The sequence below is a fragment of the Monodelphis domestica genome, chromosome 7 (assembly GCF_027887165.1).
Source record: "Monodelphis domestica isolate mMonDom1 chromosome 7, mMonDom1.pri, whole genome shotgun sequence".
Taxonomy (NCBI): Eukaryota; Metazoa; Chordata; class Mammalia; order Didelphimorphia; family Didelphidae; genus Monodelphis; species Monodelphis domestica.
In genome coordinates this window covers 51146240-51167444 of record NC_077233.1, presented here as the reverse complement: position 1 = coordinate 51167444, position 21205 = coordinate 51146240, and the positions used below count along the sequence as shown (strand labels likewise).

General features: G+C 41.0%; 1 protein-coding gene and 1 long non-coding RNA gene across 4 annotated transcripts in view; both read left to right on the top strand.

The window, feature by feature from the left end:
* The first annotated feature begins 9 nt into the window (after positions 1–9).
* LOC103105976 (uncharacterized) lies at positions 10–9269 on the top strand. Its single transcript, XR_470755.3, has 3 exons — positions 10–98; positions 5033–5266; positions 9045–9269. It is a non-coding gene; the product is annotated as an uncharacterized LOC103105976 (long non-coding RNA).
* A 537-nt stretch (positions 9270–9806) lies between these two features.
* SSUH2 (ssu-2 homolog) overlaps positions 9807–21205 on the top strand; it is a 157719-nt gene continuing 146320 nt past the window's right edge. For all 3 annotated transcript variants that reach the window (XM_007500146.2, XM_007500145.2, XM_056804574.1), the window contains exon 1: positions 9807–10069. The gene's annotated coding sequence lies outside the window, so the exon portion shown is untranslated. The remainder of the gene's footprint in view (positions 10070–21205) is intronic.

The following is a 21205-nucleotide window of genomic DNA, read 5'->3' as shown; positions in this document are numbered from 1 at the left end:
CCTGTGCGTCATAAGAAGACTTCCGGTGCTTCGGAGGTGGACTTCCAGCCCTTCAGGGCTTCCGGAGGGAAACAAGAAAAGTGCCAACGAGGGAGCCAGTCAGTATTAAAGTCAACTAGCTAATGCAGGAAATAAAGACTGACCTAGAGCCAGGACCAGCCTTACACACTAAGTGTATGACTTTGGGCAAGTCACTTAACCTTTGTTCGTCTTAATCTGTTGAAGGAGGAAATGGCAGATCATTTCGGTATTCTTGCCAAAGATCCCCGCTGGGCAGTATGGGCCATGAGATCCCTGAAAAACTGCCCCAGCGTCTATGCTACCTTACAAGAGACAGGCAGGCGTACCTGAAAACCAGGCCCCCATTTTATGTATTTAATGTGTATTCTCTCTTCCTGCTCTTGCTCCTCTGTCTGCTTAGTGCACCTGTGGCTTCCCACGCATAGAAAAATAAAACACAAAATCTTAAAAGAGATGAAAAAAATGAAAGTAAAAGAAGGTAGGATATCCGGAAGTTCCTGTGCTTCTGGTGCTTCACGTAGGACTTCCGGGGAGTTGAGGCGCTTCAGGGGGACTTCCGGTGTCTTGAGGTAGAATTCCTGGAAGTGGCTTTCCATTTCCAGTCTGGGATGAAAAGAAGGCCAGACTGTGCCAAAGGCAACTAGATGACATGAGAGATAAAGACAGACCTGGAGTCAGGATGACCTGAGGTCTACACTTACCCAGTAGGTGTGTGACCTTGGTCAAACCATCGAACTTTTCTGCCTCAGTTTCCTTTTTTGTGAAATAATATAGAAATACCACTTAGCTTCCAGGGCTGCTGTGAGATAATTTGTGTAAAATGCTTTAAAGTGTTATATAGATTTCAGCTCCAATTATTATCCCCCTCTTAAAATTGGGGAAACAATCTCAAAGGGGTTAATGGATTTGCCTCTGGTCATATACCTAGTAAATGTTAAAAGTTTAGGGGCAGCTGGGTGGCTCAGTAGATTGAGAGCCAGGTCTGGGGTCAGGAGGACCTGGGTTCAAATGTGACCTCAGACACCTTCTAGCTGTGTGACTCTGGGCAAGTCACTTAACCCCCATTGCCTAACCCTTTCCCCTTTTCTGCCCTGGAACCAATACACAGTATTGATTCTAATATGGAAGAAAAGGGTTTATTTAAAGAAAAAAAAGAAGAAATTAAAAGTTTAAATACAGCTGATTCCCTACTCCAAGTCCCAAGGATCTTTCAAGTGATGTTATATTGCTGAGGTGTGTGTATTCAAAGACAAAACCCTAGTAAATAGTTGATGGCTGAGCATTCAGCACATCACAGCTTATGGCTGCCTAGGACTGATTTGTTCTCTAAACAAATAGTTTGTTTATGGAACCAATAAACTCCTGAGGACTCCAGGTCCTCCATAATGGCTGTTTGGGTGCCATTTTGTTCTTCAGTTTTCTACAGAACTCCATAGTTATACCTGAACAGTTAAGGTGCAAATTGTTGGTGTTAATGAACTGTGTCACTATCCCTCTTTAGTGGAGGTAGTATATCAGGATCCACTGGAGAAAGAAGTGGCAAACCACTCCAGGATCCTTGCCAATAAAACCCCATGGAGAGCTGTGGCCAGCCGTCATAGAATGGCACAACAAAAATAAAATATAGCAGAGTAAAGGGTCTAGCATGGTCTAGTACACTGGATTGAGAGGCAGGAGGTCTGGATTCCAGTCAGATCATTACCACCAACTGTCATGGTAATACTGGGCAAGCTAGTTTCTTCTTTTTACACCTGACAATCAAGGGAGTTGGACCAGTTTGCTTTCTGAGATCCTTTTCACATATAAAGTTTACAGAATCATAAATTTATACAATTTTAGAATTAGAAGGGAAATCGGTGGCCAGTGACTCGAACCTGAGCCAAAATGCCCTTTATGTCACTGGTAACATGCAGTCATCCAATGTTTGCTTGAACACTTCTAGTGAAGGGGAAACTCATTACCTTCCAAGCCAGTCTCTTCTACTTTTGGAAATTCTTATTGGGCAGCTAGGTGGTGCAGTGAATATCCCTGGAGTCGGAAGACTCATCTTCCTGAGTTCAGATCTGGCCTCAGACACTTACACTGTGTTCTTGGGCAAATGACACTATTTTCCTCCTTTATTCTGTTTGTCTCCATTTTCTCATCTGTAAAGTGAGCTGGAGAAGGAAGTGGCTAATGCCACCAGTGTCTTTGCCAGGAAACTCCCAGTTGGGGTCACAAATAGTCAAACATGACAGAAAACAACAATTGTTAGGAGAATTTTTACTTGAGCTTAGATTCATCTTTCTGAAATTTGTATCCATTCTTCATGTTCTGTCTTCTGGGACCAAATAGAACAAATCTAATCTTTCTTCCGTGTGACAAGCTTTCAAACATTTGAAAATTGCTTTCATGGTGGGGGAAGCCATAAGGGAGAGATATATACCAGCTTAGGAAAGTATTATTTGAAGAAAAATTCTAAATAATTATCTATGAATAAAACATTTTAAATATCCTATATAGGATTAAAGCTCTCCAGCAGAATGAGGGGCACTCTGCTGTCATGGGTAGAATATTAGACCTGGAGTTGGGAAAGGTTTGGGTTCTGATCCCACATCTGACACTTACTAGTTGTAGGACCATGGGCAAATCATTTATCCTCTTTCAATGTCACTTTCCTAATCTGGAATGAGGGAATAATAATGCCTGGAGTCCCTTTTGCAAAGGGTGGTTGTGAGGATCAAATGTACTTAGGTATGGAAAGTATTTTGTTATTGATGAACCTTAGCCTTGTTGAATCTCTGTCTCTGTATCTCTTTATTTCTCTCTCACTGTCTCTTACTGTTTCTGTCTCTCCCCATCTTTCTCTGTCTTTCTTCCTCTTTTCACCTCTCTCTGTTTCTCTTTTTCTTTCTCTCTCATTGTCTCCGTCTCAGTGTCATTTTTTCCTTCTTACTGCCTCTCTTTCTCCCTCTCTCACTGTGTCCGTGTCTCTCCCCATCTTTCTTTATCTCTCTCCCTCTTTTTCACCTCTCTGGTCTCTGTTTCTCTGTCCCTTTCTCTATCACTGTCTCTGGGTCTCTCCCCATCTTTATCTCTCCCCCTCTTTTTCACCTCTCTAGGTCTGTTTCTCTGTCTCTTTCTCTATCGCCGTCTCTGGGTCTCTCCCCATCTTTCTTTATCTCTCCCCCTCTTTTTCACCTCTCTAGGTCTGTTTCTCTGTCCCTTTCTCTATCGCCGTCTCTGGGTCTCTCTCCCCATTTTTTTGTCTCCTCCCCATCCCTTTATGTATCTGTGTTTCTGTGTCTTTGGCTCCCTCTCTCCTACAGTAGCTAAGCAGTCATTCAAAAGCCACAGGTGGCCCAAGGATGAAGATTCTCTACTTTAAGGGTTCCTTCGGTATGCAACCTTCCCTCCCAGAATCTCCACTTCCTATAAAAAGAACCGAGGAAGTTACTCCCAAGAAGCCTAAATACACTTGTGTACACCAGAAACAAACTGCCCAGTGAGGTTAGAGGAAGATGGTAGTGCCATACGTATGGATCACCGATTGGGAGGCAGAGTGGTGCCCTGGGAAGAATGGGAGAGGTCTTGGAATCCTAGCTGCAAAGAAGGCCTCTGCCCCCGAACTAGCTGCGTGACCCTGGAAACATCCCATATCCTCTCTGGACCTCGGCTTCCGTAAGTAGAATAGGGACAAAGAAGGGCTTCCCAAGTCATGTGTGTGAGGCAGCTTACAAATCCTCAAGCCCTTTATAAAATCTCCCAGCGGAGGACTCGTTTCTTCACGTTTGGCTCTTCGAACAAATCGTGGGAAGGAAACAAAGACTGCGTACAGAGAGCCTAGCTATAACCTGGATGTAAGGGAGGAAGGCTGGACCCCTGCCCAACTCAGCTGATACAGGTACAGGAAGACCCAAGACATCACAAGGCGACAACGAGGCATCTTCCTGGAGCGCCTTCATTCAGAGGTGGGAGCCATCGCTATTGGCTGGCAGTTAAGGAAAGTTTCTCAGAGACAGTTCGACGGTGGCGGATAAACCCTTGACTTGGAGTCAATAAACCTGGGTTTCAGCCAACTTTTTGTTGTGCTGTTGTTTCAGTAGTGTCTGACCCTTTGTGACCCCATTTGGGGTGTTCTTGGCAAAGATAATGGAGTGGCTTATGCGGTTTGAAAAATTAATATACAATAACTAAAGTATCACATTTTAAAAGTTTTATTAATAATAACTAAAATAAAACTTAAACCTAACTCAGCTGGGGTCCCAAGAGAAGAGGGAGGGAGGAGTTACAGCCAACTTATAACCAATCACATAAAGGCAAGGACACAGGAAAAGGGAAAAGAATTCTAGGTAATACAGAAAGGAATTTTGGGTAATGTAGTTTTTAGGGGTCCAAGAATTTTCAATTATATACTTACCATTTCCTTCTTCAGCTCATTTTACAGATGAAGAAACCGAGGCAAACACGGTTAAGTGACTTGCCCAGGGTCACACATTTCCTTCTCCAGTTCATTTTACAAATGAGGAAACCGAGGCAAACAGGGTTAAGTGACTTGCCCAGTGTCACAGGTAGCATGAGCCTGAGGCCTCATTTGGACTCAGGTCTTCTTGCCTCCAGGCCTGGCGCCATAACCACTGTGCCTCCTACTGCCCCTTTAGCTAACTCAATGGTGAATATTCACAGATCTCTTAACTACTCCGAGGCTTCATGAAATGGGGATTGCCCTTCACTGTGCTGTTTCCAGAAGGCTGTTGATAATGGAAATGCTTCAGAGTCAATAGAATCCTTCATGGCCACGAGGGACTTTGAAAGTGATAATAATTGCTGGAGGATGAAGGATGACACACACAGGGGAGAACATTGTGACGTCTAAAGAACAGGGGAAGAATGAAGTGTTTAGCCCTATTCTTTGATGCCAGTAAAAACAGGAGCCCACACTTTTCAGCCTCCATTTTTTGCTGGTAGTTGACTGAAGTCTGTGTTCTGATTGTAAAATCAATTTTCGTATGCTGTTATTGTTGTTTTCTAGCAGCTGATGTTCCACTGATAATGTATCATGGAGGAGAACATCCCTTTGAGGGTGACGAGCAGAGATAACTCAACGGATGTGAATGGAGAGGGAAAGAGCACATGAGGTGACTCACAGACAAGGTGTGGCACGATGGTCTGAGGACTCGATCCGCTGCCAAGGACAGGCTACCAGCAGCCAGATCCATTACCTCCCCAGGTGCCCCCTGACCTTAGACAGCCTGGATTTATGAAGGTAATAGAAGAATATTGTTATAAGGTTTTATATCCACAGACAAGGACTTGTTGAACCCTGGTCCAATGGATTCAGTATTGGACCAGGAGGCCAGAGAATTAGTTTGGATAATCTTAGGAAAGTCATTTCAACTTTCTTGGCCTCAGTTTCTTCATGTGTGTTATGAGGATGTCGCATAATGGTGAGAGCACCAGATTTGGAGTCAGGAAGGCCTGGGTACTTACTGTGACCCTGGGGAAGCGGCTTCATTTTTCTGAATCTCAGTTTTTAAATCTGTAAAATGGGAATACTATTAGTAGAGGCTAGGGATTAACAAAACAATGTAAGTGCACATAGGGTAATTTGCAAGACTTAAAGCACTCTACATGTAAACATATATGTGGTTGTTCACCCCTTGTTTTCGTAGAGGACCCATGAGATCACTGGAAGATGTGGTGCATGAATTGGTTTAAACGGAGGCAGAATTGCCCAAAGTTGCCGCCTCCCTGTCTCTTCAAGAATCATTGAAGTCCAGAGGCAAGACCACAGTCAGAATGACTGACAATGGCCCCATAGGCAGCGGATGACCCTGGTGTCTGATCAAGCTCTAAGTCTTTCACGTGCCTGCTTCAGCGGCCTTCACGATCGTTAGGACAAATGGTTCTCATCTGCCCATTCTGAATGGGGAAGTCTTTCCATGCATCCCTTTAACTCGGGGATAGGTTTGAGGCCTGTGGGTTACTCTCAGTCTGGTTTAGCTTGTCTGCCAAGATGCTTTTACCAGGCTGTGGGCATGGTACAGCTTTTTGGAGCCACAGGGAAGAGTTGGGTGAAAGGTGGACACCAAAGGCGGAGGAGGTGCCCTGGAGAGGGCGTGGCGATTCCTCATATCCGAAGTGCTAGTCCTCTCTGAAGCCCTTATATGCCCCACATGTGTAGGCATATATATATATATATATATATATATATATATATATATATATAGAGAGAGAGAGAGAGAGAGAGAGATGTATAGACATATATATCTAATTTATATCTATCTATATATTTATGCAAGCTATTAACAACCATTATCACAACCCTTATTTCTCTTATTATTATTATTATTATTGCTTAGTTATTAAGATTCTTTCCTTCCTCTAAAAGCCTATGAGCCTACAGATCTATTCTATACATGCCTAAATGAACAAAAATCAGTTAATAAATGTTTATTAATGGGGCAGCTGAGTGGCTCAGTGGATTGAGAATCAGGCCTAGAGAGGGGAGGTCCTAGGTACAAATCTGGCCTCAGACACCTTTGAGCTGTGTGACCCTGGGCAAGTCACTTACCCCCCATTGCCTAGCCCTTAACGCTCTTCTCCCTTGGACCCAATACACAGTATTGACTCCAAGACAGAAGATAAGGGTTCTAAAAAAAATAAATGTTTATTAAGCTCCTATTATATGCAAAGCATTGTATTCGATGGTAAGTATATAAAGAAAGACAAAAAATACTGCCTGATCTCAAGAAGCTCACCCGTCTAATAGGGAAGCAACATGTCAACAGCTACACCCATCAACAGGTGGAAGGCACTAGGTATAAGAATGCTTGAGAAAGCCTTGTTCGGTAGGATTTTAGTTGGGATGCAACGGAACCAAGGAAGCCAGAAGGTCGAGATGAGGAGATAGAGGATTCCAGGCATAGGACACAGCCAATAACAATGCTCAGAGCCAGGAGTTGAAGTGTCTTGTGAGAGAGCAGCAAGGAGGCCATTGCCATTGTATGGAAGAGCACGTGGGAAAGGGCAAGGAAAGTGTAAGAAGATTGCAGAGGGAACAAAGGGCCAGGTTCAGAAGAGTTTTGACTTTCAACAAATAAAAATCCCTTATTAGTTCATCTATATTAATATGGTTTCATTGTACTTGACCTCTTGGTACATAGCCATGCTACCTACTGGCAAATCTCATCTCCTAACCCAGATGAAATCAACCTTTAGTAGGGGTGAGGTAATAACGATACGTGCTGAATTTCGTATTGTAATTTAATGTTTTCAAAGCATCCTATATGCATTATTTCATGAGTTGTGAGAATTTATTTTTTACATTCTATATTCTATGTAAGGGTTAGTGAGAATTTCTGTGTAGTCTTATGTCAGAGTTCTGGGTCAGATTCTATCCAGTCGGCTGCTTTTTGAAATTTTTTATTTTTTAAAGGAATCTCTAGGAATGTGTCCCTTTTAACAAAATTTGGCTAATAAATGAAGGGGGAAAGAAGTTCTTTTCCTGTATATGTGTTCCTCATGTCACGGGGATGGGGAGGTACGTAGATTGTTTGAAGGATCATCTAATAATTAGGTATTTACCAATTATATAAGTCTTAGGATATTCAAGGGTGGGGCTGAATAATGTGATCCTAAAAGCGTATTTATTGATCTGCCTGATCAAGCTTTGGAGTCTCTGGCCACTGAGAAGGCCATTGACCTATTTTACTTTATTGGTTATGATACAGGCCTAATCAATAAACTGACATAATCAATAAGCTGATATTCTTACACAAAAATTAGTTTCGAGATAATTTAAAATCATAACAAAGCCTCAAAATAAGCTTGTGAGATAAGACTATGTATATTATTATCCCCATATTACAGATTAGGAATATGAAATATTGAGAGTTGAAGTGATTTGCCTGTGGGCAAAAAAATTATCAGTTGCCTGGGGTTTGATTTAAACCTAAGATTTAACAAAATCTGAGTCTTGCATTCTATACTCTGTGCCAAGCTACCTCTCTGCCTACAGAGAAATTAAAAAACCAAACCAAATCAAACCTAATAGTATCTCTTATTGGTATCAATGTGGGCTTAAGGGAATAGTAGCTATGAAGTCCTGTGAAGAAACTGGTTATAGGCATTGGAAAGGTATAACCAATTTGGTCTGTTGTTGATAAGTATATCAGTTCTTTCTTTTGGATAAATTAAAATTTGATGAAAGGTATTAAATATCTAGCATTTATAAAGTCTTTTGCTAAACAGTAGGAATTCTAAGGTGGGGAGAAAAATAGCCTCTATCATCAAGAAGCTTATTTATAAGCCTGTCTTTCAGAAAAGGGCAATATTTGGCAAACCACCGTCTGATGGTTAGGAATTTTCCCCACTGGGGGCTCTGAGCTATTATGATTGTATTGCTCGCTTTTCATTTGGCAGAAAGTACATAACATAGTAGAGGAGGGGACCGCATGGCCTTAAGAGCTCCTGTGTGAGCTAAATATTGTTGTGAGGGTGGTTAGTCAGATCTCCAGGGTGCGAGGAAGTAGGGAGGAGAAGGTTGTAGTTTACAAGAAAATAATACCTTCAACCAGCTCTCAGGAAGGAGATAGGGAAAACCTTGAAAAGATACAATTCTGCACTATTAGTGACCAACAGACTTTATACACCACAGTGACACCCAGTGGTGTTATACTATATAGAATAATTTAAAATCCTCTACCACATAGTGCCTTGTCAATCAGCTTCTTATTATATTTTATGTTACATGTCATATATATATTTTAACAAGCATAGTAAGAGAGGCTGAGTAGGGTAATGAGTCAGATCAGTAAATATGGTCTTGTGGATAGAGAGCTGGCCTCAGAACTGGGAACTCCTGGGTTTGAACCTACTGACTTTTAGTGCTCGGGCCAGAGGTGTCAAAAAGGATCCCTGCAGACCACAAGTTGACTTAGAACAACACAAATGAACAATATCTATGTTGTACAGTATTTGTATTTGTTTTGTCAAACATTTCACAACTATGTTTTAATCTGATTCCTTTACTTCTTTGGCAGGTAGCTTGAGGGATGTGAGTTTAATACCTATACTCTAGGCAATTCTCTAATACTCTGAGTTATAGAGATGCCATCAAACTGAATTTGTAGAAGTCAACTCATCTGGAAATTCTCTCTGTCTGGGAAATCAGAAATCCAATCCCTTTCTCTATTTATGTGTCAAGCATGGCTCTAGTCATCGTGAATACAAAATAAAAACCAAATCAAACCAAATCTTATCTGAGATGGGATGGAATCTGTCGTTCTTGATTTAATGTCCAGTATTCTATCAATTAAGGTAATTTTTCATTACTAAAGAAAGATTCTTAAAGGCAATGCTTGATTTACTGGGGCTGTGTTATATTCATTTAAAACTACACACAATTTCCAAATTTTACAAGATTACTTCAGATTAGACTCACCATTAAAACCGCTTGTTTTTTGGCTTAGTCTCTATTTGTGAAGTTTTCTTAATATTCAACAGACTCTTAATTTAAAAGAGAAATACTCCGACTTCTTTAAAGAAGGAGACAGCTTCCCGTTCAGAGCAGGTTCTCATCTTGTCTGAACATCCATTTGCTTAGGCAGTACTTTAATGTACAGCACTAAATTCTTACAGGAGAAAGGCAGTTTGACTCTTGTAGTTTTGGGATATTTGTGGCTCCTTAATTTCGTCTCCAGCTATGTGCTGCACCATTCTCTGTATTCCCCAGGCACTAAAAGGCCTCATCTTTAACCTCATTTGCGTCACATGGGCTATGCATGAGATCCTACTCTTGTCTGAGAGGTCATTCTGCTGCAGGCTGGAGAGAGGGAGGACAGAGAGGGAGAGCAGAGTGTAAGGGAAAGGTCAGGAAGAGAGAAAGAGAGGGAGACAGAGAGGGAGACAGAGACAGAGACAGAGACAGAGACAGAGAGACAGAGAAAGAGAAACAGACAGACAGACAGACAGACAGAGAAGCTGTATTTCCTGGTCACTTGACAAACACTGATCGAGAACTTACTACATGCTTGATTCTTTGCCAGGTATCATAGGGGAATCAAAGGTAAGTAAAATTCGGCCCCTTTCCTTTAGTAGGAAAGACGAGATCTGTACTGAATATCAGGTAGAATATGACAAGCACAATGTAAGGGGTTCAGAGTGAAGGAGGAGTTCATAGGAGTGATGATGGGTTTGTTTCCTGGAGTCAGGAGAAAGGGGGCAGGGTAGAGGTATGTGAAAATGGAGATGTAAACGGAGGATGATATTGCAGTGTAGGATCAGAGAGTTTGTTGATATTCCCTACAGAAAGAGGTTTTTAGGCTCACATATTAGGATTAACCTGAAAGATAGAATGGGGCAGGATTCTGTGAAGTGTCAGAGAGGAAGAAAGTGGATGATCTGGTTTGAGGAGAGGGAATTTTTTTTAACAGGGAAAGACTAGAAGGAAAGTCCTCAAATGCAGTGGTGTCATGAAACTATTCATCTACAATAGTATATCCCATTTTTTTTGGTCACCCTGTCGCCTGCAGGAACTCTCTTTTTAAAAGTGACCAGAAGAACTCAGGAAATGTTTGATTCAGATAAATGGCATGAGACTATAATAGATCATCATCTTTTATACATTGCTCATTCAAACTGGAATATATGCTAAATTAGAGGTGGTGACGGTTGTAAAATGATGGGACCCAGGTTAAAGGACCCCAGCCTAGTCTCTCTCATATTAGAGTTTATCTAGACCATTCTTAACATCTTTCTTTTTAATGTACCAATCAATGAATTTTCTGATACTTAACTGAGTCACACTATTATTTTTTCTACCTTTGGCATTGACAGGCTGGGTCTCCAGAGGGTGGTTTTATTCTCCAACTCAGGATTCTATTAAAAGGTAACCACGAGGGACCAGAATTCTCATGGACATTTAGGTTTTATGGAAAGATCCCCACATGTATGTAAATCTATTTTGGGGGGTAAGATTGGATTCACATGTAGTATAGTTCACAGAATCCTAGAATTTGTGAGCTGGAAGGGGGATCTTATCAACTGTCGGGTCTGACCTCTCGAGGAAGGAATCCCCACTAGTTCCTTGGTCTAAGTCTCTACAAGTGGACGTCTGAGGGGCTGGAACCCATCACTTGTCAATTCCATTTTTATTCAGCTCAGAGCAGTCCTCACATTCAGTTCTGGAGCAAACTCTTCTGAATCATCAGACCTTCCAGTGCCGCAGCTCTTCAGTCACACATGGCTGGAAAGAGGCTCCCCAAAGGTTCATGTATTAGACTAGAACGAGGCAGGGAATATCTACACATGTTCTGTGAAATCTGAGTGGGTGCTAAGGACTAGGCCCTCATTAGTCATTCCCCATTAAGTCTATATAATTACTGTCCCATACAATGCTAACTCAAGGACTCTCAAGCGCTCAGCTGAAATGCTGGTTTCCCATTCTCCACATCACTTTCTTCACTATATTAAATACTCAAATGAGATATTTGTAAAGCACTTAGCACAGTACCTGGAACATAGGCCTTTCCTTCTCCCCCTTCCTTTCCTTCTCCCCTCCTCCCTTCCTTTCACAGCCCTGATGCAGTGGCAAGAATAGAGGCAACTCTCTAGACCATAATATAGAGGTGTGCTAGTAAATGTTGAACAACCGGCTCTCCAAAAATGTGTACAACACAAGTTTAATCTGTATTAACAACATTTTGGCAATCACCTTCTTAAGTCTGGACCATCAAGATATCCGATTGATCAAGTCCTGATTTGTAGTGTTTGCTGATTTCCAAGTATAAATGTTCACACTGAAAATTTAACAGCTGGTCTCTGAACAGTCGCCTTGAACCCATTCCTAGTCCTGCCTCTACCCCTAACTGGTGTGACCTCAAGTAGGGCACTTCATATTCCTGGGCCTCGGTTTCCTTAATTGTAAGATGAGGGGTTGGTGTGCCATGGATGCCTCTGGGAATCTTGTGAAATGTATGGACCCCTAATCAGAATAATGTCTTTAAGTATATCAAATTCATAGGATTACAAGGGAAGTCAATTATATAAAAATATTTTTAAAAACTAAGTCTATAATGGACCCCAGTTCAAGAACCACTTTAGATGATATCCAAGAATCCTTCAGCTTGAAGATTGAGTCTATGAATAATTCTGAATAAAAACTTCCTAGAAGAACAATTTATAACCATTGGTCCATGTTCTTTCTATTCATTCTCTTCTTGCAACCATGTGACACCGTCCTTATTACTTAGCTACTGGATTTGTGTCCTTAGCTATCTCCAGATTTAAAAAAATCATGAATATATGTTGTGGAATGAGTGAATGATTCCCCTCAACTTCCTTTCAAGCATTTGACATTACTGATTACACAGTGCTACAGAAAAGAAATCTTGGTTTGCCATCAGAGATCTTGGGTTTTAATTCTGGTTCTGTTATTTACTTCTGGCATACCTTTGGAAAAGTCACTTCACTTTCCTTTGCCTCAGTTTCCTTACCTGTAAAATGAAGTGGTTGGACTAGATGGCCTCTGAGGGTCCTTCAGCTTTAAATATATGATTCTTGTGTCATCCTCTTCTCTCTGAGCTTCTTATGAATATTCAAGCAGTACTAACACACATTATCTGAAGCATCTTTGACCCAATTGACCAAGTAGATGTTCTCATTTCCCAGTTGTAATTTAGAGAGCTTATCAGCAAGCTATGCTCATGGTATGAGACCTCCACCAAGTCTCTTTTGACCTGGCCTAGTTTCGATGTTTCTGATTTACCCTCTAACCTTACCCTTCCAGTGTAGCCATCCCTATACCATTTGCCCCTGGAATGATCATTGTCCTCAAGGACTGACTTATTTCTGGGATGGAAGCCCAGCAATTCTTTTGGTTATGGTTCAAAGAACCAATCAGGATTCAGTTCTTACCCCAGCACGAAGTATTTTATTCTGTGAAAATGTCAAGGACTAATCTCCCCTGCCAGTTTTTATGAGCAAGGAAAGATAAGGGATAACTGAGTACAGCCAAAGTGTACTTGGCCTCTGATCTCTTTCATTTTTCACATGAACAGTAAGTTTATGGATGGGAAACGGGTCAGGAAAGGATGTGTGGGAAGGAAAAAGGAAAAGCCTGAATATTTTTAAAGATTTGCCAGTGGAGGTGGTGGTGGGGGTCTAGATAGCTATTTTCAAATATCTGATGGGCTGTCACATGGTAGACGGAGCTCTGTGTTTCTCCAAAGGGCAAAGGGCTGAGAGGTGGAAGTTCCTGGGAGGCTGCTTTTGGCTCAGTATAAAGAACTCTCTAACAATGAGAGCTGTCCAACAGTGGGATAGCCTGCTTATTCCCATTCACTGGCAGAGCCTGATTGAATCTGTCAAGGATGGTATAGAGATAATTTTAGTACTGGGAGAAGGGAAGGTTGGATAGGATGACCTCGATTGCCCTTTCCTACCCTAACATTTTATGGTTTTACTGAAAGATGACAAATTCAGAATTACTCAATCACTTAGGATCATAGGTATGGCGTTGGGAGTTAACTCAGAGGCCCTCTAGTCCAATCCTCAACATTTGGTAGATGGAGAAGGTGAGGGATGAGGGTAAGGAAAGTCAAATGACACCCAAGGTCATAGAAGAAGGATGGTAAATGTCAGAGGTGGAGTCTGAGGCTAGGTGGACTTCCTCATGAGTTATGTCAAGTTGAAGCCAACGATAACAATAGAGATGAACTGTTTGGGATACGTTTTATTTTATGTTCTTTTTTAAACCATTATCTTTCATCTTAGAATCAATACTGGGTATAAGGCAGAAGAGTGGTAAGGGCTAGGCAATGGGGGTCAAGTGACTTTCCCAGGGTCACACAGCTAGGAAGTGTCTGAGGCCAGATTTGAACCCAGGACCTCCCATATCTGGGCCTGGCTCTCAATCCACTGAGCCACATAGCTGCCCTCTTTGGTATACATTTTAGAATCCTGATGGGAGCTTTATGATACCCAAATGTCATGGAGACCATGACACTGATATGGATTTTTCAAAACCTAGCTTTTCAGGTGGCCTTTCAGAAGCTCAGTTTCAGGGCTCAGTTTCCTTATCACCTGATTCCAGTTCAAAAGGAGTAATTACTCCTCTGCAGAAATCACCTGCTGGGTGTCAACGTGCTTCCACATCTGCACTTTAATAATGAGCTTGGAGACAAGCAGAGGAAGCATCCATTACCCAATGAAGTGGCACAAGAGGTTGGGGAGATATTGGTGGGAAGCAGGAAGAGGTGGGAAAAGTAGGAATCAGGATTTAGAACTAGAAAGGATCTTTAAGATCTCTTAGTTTAACCCTCATTCTATAAAGAAAACCAAACCAAGACCCAGAGAGAGGAAATGACTTACTTAGAAACAGAGAAGGAACAAGGACTACATTGGGAGTTCCAGCTCAAGGTTTCACTCCAAATCCAGGGTTCTTTCCACTATTGCTGGCATTTACCTAGCGTTTTATGATTGCCGAGTTATTTGTTGACATTATCTATCACGACAACCCTAGGATATGGGTATTAGGAATATTATAATCTCCACTTTGCAGATGGGGAAATAGAGATTCAAAGAGGAGGAATGATTTTAAAAAGAGAACTTTGATGACTAATCTTGTTCAAGTAAGGAAGGCTACCATAACTACTAAGTGGTAGTGGATAGAGTGCCTGACTTGGAGTCAACAAAACTCATCTTCCTGAGTTCAAATCTGGATTTAGCCACTAACTTTATGACCTTAGACATGTCATAACTCCATTTACTTCAATTTCCTTATCTCTAAAATGAGTTGGAGAAGAAAATGGCAAAGATTTCCAATATCCTTGCCAAGAAACCTCCAAATGAGGTCGAGATTCAGACATGATTGAAAAACAACTGATTTATTTTAAATAATAACCTTCACCCTCACAAGCCTTTTGTTTTATTGTAAAAAGCCCATTTTACTTATCTGTGACCATGTTGTCTTTCTCAAGTGGAATGGAAGCTCATTGAAGGCATGAAAGATATATTTTTTGTCTTTGTATCTCCAGAAGAATTTATATAATGGTTTAAGGTTGGCAGAGTACTTTATATAGTTTTTTTTTTATGAGTCGTATAATCCTGGGAAGCTGATTCTATCATTATCCCCATTTTACAGATAAGGAAACTGAGACTGACAAAGATAAAGTGATTTGCCTAGGATCACAGAATGAGTAAATTATCTGAGACAGGATTCAAACTCAGATAGTCTTGACTCCAAGTGTTACCTAACTTAACCATAGAGCATTTGTTTAATAAATGCTTGTTGATTCATCTACTGATTGATTGAGCTCAGATCCCATAGCTAGTAAGTGGCAGAGGGCAAATTGGAACCCATTTCTCCTTCCTGGAAATCCAAGTCTTTTTTCCATGGTACTTCATTATAGTCATGATCTAACTTTCCTCAGAAGTAGGGAGGGTCAGATAAATCTCTAAGCCTAGAAGAGAGGAAATAGATTCCCCTCCCCACCAATGCCTTTGGAAAAGTTAGCCAGATAGTTTAATTTGAACACGAGAGAAAAGATTTGTAACAAGAAGGGGCTGACAAGCTTGGTTTGGACTCTGGAAAGACTAATAAGAAGAACAGCTGCTTCCTGCCTGCTGGAATCATTTCTGGGATTTCTTTCCAATGGGTAATGAGAACCTTTAACAGTCAACCATTCAATTTATCAGGTGGAACTAAAATTGCTAGTTTTTTTCCACTCTAGAAGATTAATATAGATTTAAATGCAGGTTTACCTTCTCCTTTTTCATTTACCTGAAATAGTTTCTGATTAAACATAGTGGGCAAAATGCTGCATGCTAATTACTTCAAGATAACAACCTCAAAGCTTAGAGATTTCCATTATGATTATTTCCATGCACAAACAGAATTTTTCTCTGCTTCATTTCTTTTTGTCAGCATGAATCCCCCTCGACATATACATAGATCTTGACAAACCTTTGGAAGGGCATTAATTTGAATATTTACATTCATGGAAATGAGATTCTTGGAGGCATCCATTCTTTTTTGCTAGTTTTTAAGATCAGTCAATCAATTAGCATTTAAATGCATTAGTCAGGCACTGTGCCAAGTGCTGGGGCTAAAAATAAAGGCAGGAACATGATCTCTGCCCCAGAAGAGCTCCCCTTCTAATGGGGGAAACTATTTGGAAACTATGTACATAGTAGAAATGGTAGGCAATCTCCTAAGGAAGGCACTAAGGTGTGTGTATGGGTGTGTGTGTGTGTGTGTGTGTGTGTGTGTGTGTGTGTGTGTGTGTATGAGACAGGTGGGGCAAGGAAAGTAGGAAGGTTTTCCTGAAGATGGTGGGATTTGAGATGAAACTTGAAGGAAAACTCAGAAGTCAGGAGGTAGAGACATTTAGGTGGAGGATCTTGAACTAGTGGATGTCTCCAGATGTCTCTGTCCCCAAGTTCATTATGAAAGTGTAGACACCAGAACTATGTTGACACCCAGTTAGTGATTTCTGCATAGGAATAATTACTCCCTCTGAAATGAGTCAGGAGATAGGGAGGCTGAGTCCATTCTTGCATTTGAAAGGCCATTTGAGAAGATTCTGGATTAGAAAAACCCAAATAATTGTCATCATCTTCCTGACATTTGGGTATCATACAATTCTGGTGGGACATCTCAGGAGGGAGAGCATTCCAGGCATAGGGGATGGCCAATGAAAAGGGATAGAATAGGGAGATGGTAGGTCTTATGTTAGAATGGAATAATAGCAGGAGGGCCAAGATCAATGGACCACAGAGTTTGTAGAGGGCATTAAAGTATAAGAAGAGTATTAGGGTAGGAAAGGGCCAAGATGTGAAGCGATTTCAATAATAAACAGAGCATTTTTGATTTGATCCTGGAGGTAATAAGAAACCATTAGTTTATTTAAATGGGGGTGATGGTGTATGAAATACTATGCATCTATGATAAAATGTGACCTATAATCCAGGGCTAGAGAATAACTGGTACAACTAGTGACCAGTCGGGAAATTATCCCTCTTGGGATTTTGAGTGTCTGAAGTAGCTGCTCAAAGGGAGCACTGTCCTAGTGGATAGCTAAGCTGAACAACCAGTCTTCCTGGGGGATATCATCCCATGAGAAAAGCCCCAACTATGGTACCCCTTCCCAGATTCATTTGTGTTCTTTCTAGCCCCTCTTAACTTCCCTTGCTTATATACTGGGGGAAAATGAGAGCCCAGATAAGCCTGAATAATGAATTTGATCACATGTGAGATAGAGTTACAGAACCAAACTCTGGAAACCTCGAGTAAAGATGGAAATGTTTGTGTGTCACCAAGTGAGATGTACCACGATACTTTCTGTCCATCTATGGGTAGAGGGTGTGATCTGGAGGAGAATCCAGCAAAGGAGACAGAAAAGAAATGGTCAGAGAGGTAGGTGGAGAGCCAGGAGAGAGTAGTGTCCCAAAAATCAAGAGAAAAGAGTAACAAGGAAGGGAGAGTGGTCAATAGTGTGAAAGGATGCAGAGAGGTCAACAAGAATGAGGACTGAGAAAAGATCATTGGATTTGGTAACTGAGATCATTGGTAACTTTGGAAGGAGTGGGGCAGTAGGGCCAGAAGCCAGATTATAAGGGGTTTAGAAAGAGGGAGAGTGAATCGAGGCACCTCTTTGATGAGTTTAGCTACAAAAGGGCAGAAGAGATATGGGATGATAATTAGAAGGGATGGAAGGATCAAGTGAGTGTTTTTTTTTTCCAAGATGAAAATATGGGTATTTTATAAGCAGTACACAAAGTAACTGAAGAAACTTCATGCTCATACAGCTGATTAGTTATAGAGCTAGGATCTACTTCTCCTTTTACAGAGGTCCATATTATATAGGTAATGATAAGAGTCCAGAATCAAACCAGGGGCATTTTGACCACAAACTCAGTGCTTTTATGGCTATTAATAGAAATGTTGAAGGTGAAAAAATTCTCCAGTTACCTTATGTATTCCCCATTTTCCTACCTTTCATTCCTTTTGGATATCTCATCACTACGTTCTGGATTATCTCCCAACTCTATGCTTTGCCTCTTCCCAGGACATACTGCCTTCTGCCAATCCTGGCAGCATCTGCTGGCCTATTTAGATAATGAAGGCAATGGCCCCAGAGGCCAACAGATGCCCAATTTGAGATCTAACTTTCTGTAACTGTCATGAAGTTTTCTGGAATTGGATGCTAGACATTTAGGTTCTGTGGGGAGGAAACTATCTGGAGAAGATCTTACATTTAGTTTCATTCCCTGAGTTTGTGCCTCTCTGGAATGGAGATTGGAAGCTGCTGGCACTTTTTAAGTGTGTCCACAGCAAGGGATCCTGGAAAGAGTTGGCATATATTCCTTATTCTCATTTCTCCGGAAGCTCTGGAGTGCTAATAAAAAGAAGAACACTGAGACCATCTGAGAGGAAACTCTAGATAAGGCCGATTCCATGCTGACAAGTAGAATCTAGTCAAACTGGTAAATCACAAGTTATTAAAAAGGAATTGTGTGTCCTTGACTATATTAGAAAGAGGAAATTGACTTTCAAAGCAGCTGCCATCCATGTATCTCCAGGAATACTGGAGAACCCAGGGCATCAACATCAATCTCTCCATGCTTGCATACCTTTGGACTTGTGGAACAATTTACATTTTGATGAATTTGAAGGGCAAAGGGCCATGAAGGTGGAACAGGAAAACAAAAGGGGGAAACATAAATCTGAAAACTCTCATGCAAACGTAGAGTATAATTTAGTTATTGTCCTCCTAGGGAGAGAAGTTGGACCAGTATCATGTCACCAGAGAATGAGTAGCACAGAAGAGAAAATGAGACTTCCGTTAATTGTAACAGCAAGTTGTGGCAGAAAGAGGGCTGGATAGGAAGTCTTGGGTTTGAATTCTGACTCAACCACTCATGAGTTGTGCAACCTTAGATGAGTGAATTCACCTCCTTGGGCCTCAGTTTCCCATATGCAAAAAGAAGGAATTGGGTTAGATGACTTATTAAGATTTCTTTCAATTCAAAAACTCTGCTCCTGTGGCAGAGGTGGGAACGGTCCGTTTTGCTCTACCACATTTCTCTTGGAGGAGAGGAAACAGCACTCAAAAGGCAAGGTTCCCAGCAGCTGGGAATTAAGGGAGTGTGTAACTGAATGAAGGGAGGTGCTTGCAGAGTCTTACAACAGGATCCTGATTGTGACTCAGGCTTGCTCTTTCTTTCTTCCTTTCTTCCTTCCTCCCTTCCTCTCTCCCTTTCTCCCTCCCTCCCTCCATCCCTCCTCTCTCTCTCTCTCTCTCTCTCTCTCTCTCTCTCTTTCTTTCTTTCTTTCTTTCTTTCTTTCTTTCTTTCTTTCTTTCTTTCTTTCTTTCTTTCTTTCTTTCTTTCTTTCTTTCTTTCTTTCTTTCTTTCTTTCTTTCTTTCTTTCTTTCTTTCTTTCTTTCTTTCTTCCTTTCTTCCTTTCTTTCTTTCTTTCTTCCTTTCTTCCTTTCTTTCTTTCTTTCTTCCTTACTTTCTTTCTTTCTTTCTTTCTTTCTTTCTTTCTTTCTTTCTTTCTTTCTTTCTTTCTTTCTTTCTTTCTTTCTTTCTTTCTTTCTTTCTTTCTTTCTTTCTTTCTTTCTTTCTTTCTTTCTTTCTTTCTTTCTTTCTTTCTTTCTTTCTTTCTTTCTTTCTTTCTTTCTTTCTTTCTTTCTTTCTTTCTTTCTTTCTTTCTTTCTTTCTTTCTTTCTTTCTTTCTTTCTCTCTCTCTCTCTCTCTTTCTTTCTCTCTCTTCTTTCTTTCTTTCTTTCTTTCTTTCTTTCTTTCTTTCTTTCTTTCTTTCTTTCTTTCTTTCTTTCTTTCTTTCTTTCTTTCTTTCTTTCTTTCTTTCTTTCTTTCTTTCTTTCTCTCTCTCTCTCTCTCTCTCTCTCTCTCTCTCTCTCTCTCTCTCTCTCTCTCTCTCTCTTTCTCTTTCTCTTTACCCCACACTGAACACTTGAAAGCATAATTGCACAGGCAGAACACAGAGTTTTTTTAAAAGTTGATTTTGTAGCACTCCCCTCACATTACTGTACAACCAAGGCTTGTGGAGATGTTAGTAACTAAAGTCTTTGGACATGATGGATTTATTCACACCTTAGGCTAGCTTCCCTTTTTTGGGTAATAGCATTACGTAGAATTCTCAGAATCCTCTTGGCCCCCTCTGGTGGCAGACAGGGATTTTGGGACCAGTAGAAAAACAGCATTGAGAAGCGTGTTATGCCTTTTTCTCTCATATGTGTGTGTATGTGTGTGTGTCCATGTAAGTGATCTTGACAGAGGATTTTTATGTTTCTGGAAAAGTCTTGGCCTCTGTGCTCTAGGCTGAAGCTCCTTATGGCAGCTGAGCTGAGCTTCATTTTCCAACTGACCCTATACAATCTCTTGCCCCCATGGTCCCTAGATACAGCTCCTAGGAAGGTTGTTCCCGGTTTCCAAGTACTCGGAGTCATGGCCCATGTTGAACTCCTCCACACATTGTGACGAATGCCTTCCATTAGCAATCATGGCGTCAGGTCAGTAACAACCCAAAGGGAAATGTCAGCTCATAAGGCTATTAATCCAGAGAGTAGTGCCTTTACCTCATGTACCATTTTTAATTAAGCCAGGATGGGCTTTCTTGCCCATTCCTCATGTCTCCTTTTCTCCTGCAGGAGGATGAACATTGCCCTAATGTTGTGCTGTTTCCAAGTTTAATCTCATTTGGGATGGTGGAAAATTTTGAAGCCTGTCTTTGGCTTCTTCTATATCCATTTTCAGTGAATTTCTCCTATTTCCTGCCTGCCTGCAGAAGCCCAACTTAGACTCTGGATCACTTTCCGGGAGGGTCTTGCTCTCAATAATTGTCCATTACCACTAAGTAAAGTATTAGCTAATTACAGCTTAGGGTGCTTTACCTCTTATGGGAATCTTCTTCTGAGACTCTAAAGCAGGGAGTTTTAACCTGGGATCTATGAATTTAATTTCTTTTATAACTCAATTTCAATTTTTTCTTGTTATCCTGTGCATTTTATATTTTGCAGTTAGATACCCTGTTCTGAGGATGGAGTCTGTAGGCCTTATGAGATTGCCAAAGGGGTCCAAGATATGTAAAAGTTAAAAATCTCTTCCTTAATGAATGAAAACAATTCAAGAATTTTCTATGGATCAGGAACTATGCTAAAAACTGGGTTTCCAAATA